The following is a 4113-nucleotide window of genomic DNA, read 5'->3' on the forward strand; positions in this document are numbered from 1 at the left end:
GTTGTTGACACAAGCTGTAAGTAATTAGCACATGTAGCTGAAGGAAGTATGCAAAACCACCTGAAAAATTTACAATTGTCATCATGCATTTTATAGCACCCCCACACAAAATTACACATGAAATTACAACATACAGAGGACACATGAATACCAAATAGTTTTCACAACAATAATGTGAGAATTGTACAACAATGACTGTGATACAACTGCTATGAAACTCTTCTCCAGTGGCCCGCCATGGTAGTAAGTCTCACACGACGGCATGTATATTCATCCAAACACAGTGGGAGTAACGAGTAATAAGTGCAATCACAAGTTGGTATGACTCCATTTGTAGAATCCAGATGAGTGGGTGTGGCTCCAGTATGTCTAAACAGTTAACAAACATTCCTGTTATAAATAAGTGCTAGAGTTGCAATATAATAGTATAGTTTACAACAATACATAGTCTCCATTGTATCACTATCAAACGACACTAAGTGGAGGATATTGTTGCATCTCTAGTATGTACACTCCATCAGTACAACCTGTCTTAATGGGCCACCAGTATAGAAATACAACCTCTGTTGAAAAGCCAATTCCAAACTGAGAATTTATATACTGCTACCTGTTTATTGAGGCAATAAACAAGTTCCACCGTAATTTATGCAGTAATCTGATCTGTATATTGTCAGTGGATGAGATCCACTTGGCCAGGACAAAATTTGTCCCAAATGTCCTGGATTATCCATACTCAACCCACTTATGACCCAGTGGCACAATGGAACTGAGTATTTATAGAGAATACAGTTACAATTATTTCTAAGATGTGTGGACACATTACAACATGTGCATACAAGACATGCTACGTACCGTTTTAGCATTTCAAGTCACCACATTATGTACGGACCAGTCAACAATGCTTCATAGTGCCCATCAGTAAACCTGAAGAAAAGTTACAATGCACATAAATACAGTGAAACCTCATTTATAGGGCCAGCTCTGGGACCAAAAAAAATTTGGCCTGAATAACAAGGTGGCCTTATTAATGAGGTCATAAACTACTGTTTATCTATATTTTGAACCTTCTATAGGTGGCCAATATAATGAGGTGGTTTTATTGAAGAGGTGGACACTAAGTGAGGTTTCACTATACATATGGTTAACAATGGTGAACAATATTAATGGTTAACAATAATACGCTGAAACCTTACTCAGGTCACTTCTTGTGGCAGATTGCTCTGTACACAAAATGACACATTCAGGGATAGTATTTAGATGGATGATAAAGTAATGTATTATGACTTAAATACTCATGATGTGTCACTGCTAGGCAGTATCTGATATGGCTACCATATACACGGCACTGCCAAAGCACAACATCACACTCGCTTGCATGCACAATTTTGCTCAAAATTTTAAGAATTGATAATTAAGGGTATGGCAACTGTTTCGCTCGCAAGACTGTGTGGCAGCTGTTCCCCTTCTGTACAAGTGGCCACCAAGACAGGTCCACTGTGGATGAAAGCCAGGCATTAGATATTTGGTATTTCATGTGTTCAAGGCATTCCAGGGTTTCTGGTAGTCTCAAATCTCACCAGTTTAACTCAGGCAGTGTTGTGGTCACCACTAAACCACTGGAATGCTGTGTTATGTTCATCTTATGCTTGGCTACTATATATAGTAGAACTGAAGGGATACTCTGAATAATATCCTATGGATAATGACTTCATCACTTTCACTTATGACCAAAAGTGAAAATTTTTACACGTTGGGCTGACAGCCAACTGCCTATGTCTGAAGCAGTGCCTTTGGTGCTCTAACAGATTGGCTGCCCCCTTGCTGCCGGTACTCACTGTCTCATACACTGTTCACACCAAATCCATCGCTATAGCCAGTTAGAACAGCATGCTTCTTACCATTTTAAGGCCGCAAAATGCAGCCACCTTCTTATAAGCTAGGTCAGAAAATTTTGTCTATACCTGAATAATGACCAGTTTTCACTGTACCATTAGTGATTAGTGATCATGGAGGATTATTTATTAAGATACTAAGATATACAAATGCTACAACCTCTAAATATAGCAGTAAAATTTTTACCCTGGTCCAATAGAGCGATAACTTTCACGCCACAAAATTACGTGTAACCGCAACTTCCGCGGGGCAAAATCAATGGCGGAGCACCTTCAAGAGGCTGCAACTTGGCTTCTGGTGCTCCATTCGGCATAAAACTTACTCAGGACATAGATGAGAAACATGATGAAAAACATCACTTGGGCATCAGGTTGGTTTAAAAGGTAGCTAACTAGTAGCTTTGATAATAATATAAATCAATAATAAATGCTCACAGTGGGCACAGAGACAAACTCTGCCCAATCTTGTTGTCAGGTTGGCTTTACCATAGATCCTTTATACCCCGGGATTGGAATCTTCTGTTTTTAACACTTCCATCCGCACCTCCGTCGACACCTTTCTACAAAGAGTTCTATGAATTGATGCATCAGTAACTCGACTTTAGCGTATTAATTCTCTGTTTAGTGGACAGTACGGGTAATGAGTTTACTTCAGTTCGATTAACAAAGGATGGATAAGTACACAAAACAAATTGTAAGTTAAGAAGACATTGTTTCAGGCGGGTAGAGCTAGCCAACTTTTGTCGCCACCATTCAAACGGCAAAATTTGAACACGGAGATATGGACTAATGACTTCGCTGGTTCGATTCCTTATTCCAAGTTATATTTACGGACTGAATTTGACGCTCATAGAGTGAATAATTCCAGGGTTACAGCTAGCCAAAGTTTTAATCGCTTGGGTCTGTCAGCGAGTTTCGTCACTGTTTTTGCGTCCACAATCACCCTTTCGCCTTATTCGAAGTAAAGAACAAGATTACTGTATCAAACAACACGAAATTCACTACAGAACAATGGATCAGAGTTTTCTCCTTCCAGTCAACACCAATTAATTAACGGTGCGGATAGTCCAACAAGTAAGTACAGCAAGTATGCGGAGATTCCTATCCCGGGGTATAAAGGATCTATGGGGTATAAAGGATCTATGGTTTTACCCAGGTTAAAAGGATAAAACGACTTCCCACGCAATTATCAGCCATAACTCGCCCAGCACGGATCAAACTACCCTGCACTACTTAAATATCTGTTATACTACTCTCTTCTTTGTTCCTGACAACGTGGTTTCATTTAGAAACACAGTCTCAACAAACCTCAGGTAAAGTAAACTCGTGCCCCAATGGTATGCGTACATTTTCTGCCCCGGGGAAGTGATTATGTAGCGACTGTGACGTCAGGTGTTACCACTCTATCTCTAATAATCGTGAGAGACTCTACTTTACAAACCGAGATACAAACACATGTTTTATCATGCCGGTATGCGCTAATCACCTTTTTACAATTAAGTTTTACAACACAAATACATGTATAGTTAGACTCACCAATTGTGTCTCAGTAGTACTAAATCCCTTCTACACGAAAAGGCAAGCAATGAGACAACAGCCTCTCAAAGATCACAGCCTATTCTGGTGCGCTTATTTAGTAGTAATATAAATTTTAACGGCGTTTATTTACAACAGGACATAATTACGCGCCCCTCTATTGTCTCTGTACATACTTGCCATTTCTCTACTATTCTTATTTCATTTCACAAGAGTTCCTATTGCAAAGGCGTGGTTTCTCCGCTTGAATTAGTCAATGCGTGAAGTAGATCGAGATACTCTAATAGAGCAGTCAACAACTCTAACAGAACAGTCACGTTTCTACAAGTGCTGTATTTTTATATTGTAAAGTCTGTAAGTAGCTAGTGATTTAAACTATACAATCCAGTGTTAAGCAGAAGTTGTAAATATGCTGTAATATTGATTGCTGTGTTACAGCTGCTTTGTGACTGCTCTATTAGAGTATCTTGATGCAGTACAAGATGAAAGGCCGGCAAAGTGTTACTAAGGGTTTACTAGTGTTAGTTGACTGCAGTTACATGCCACTAAAATTACAGTTGTATTTTAAAATTCTATCACTGTAATCTGGAGTTTCTGTCAAAACCATGGAAACTCACCTATTGTTTTCAACAGTATATGCTTACTCTAACAAAAAGTATTGAAATCCCATCCAAAAACAGCTTGT

At 39.0% G+C, this 4113-nt stretch overlaps 1 long non-coding RNA gene across 1 annotated transcript; it reads right to left on the minus strand.

The window, feature by feature from the left end:
- LOC136241060 (uncharacterized) lies at positions 1-3714 on the minus strand. The gene is made up of 3 exons (XR_010694127.1): positions 3429-3714; positions 853-924; positions 1-369 (listed from the first exon to the last, which is right to left on the minus strand). It is a non-coding gene; the product is annotated as an uncharacterized lncRNA (long non-coding RNA).
- Positions 3715-4113: the final 399 nt, after the last annotated feature.

The sequence above is a fragment of the Dysidea avara genome, chromosome 12 (genome assembly GCF_963678975.1).
Source record: "Dysidea avara chromosome 12, odDysAvar1.4, whole genome shotgun sequence".
NCBI classification, from domain to species: Eukaryota; Metazoa; Porifera; class Demospongiae; order Dictyoceratida; family Dysideidae; genus Dysidea; species Dysidea avara.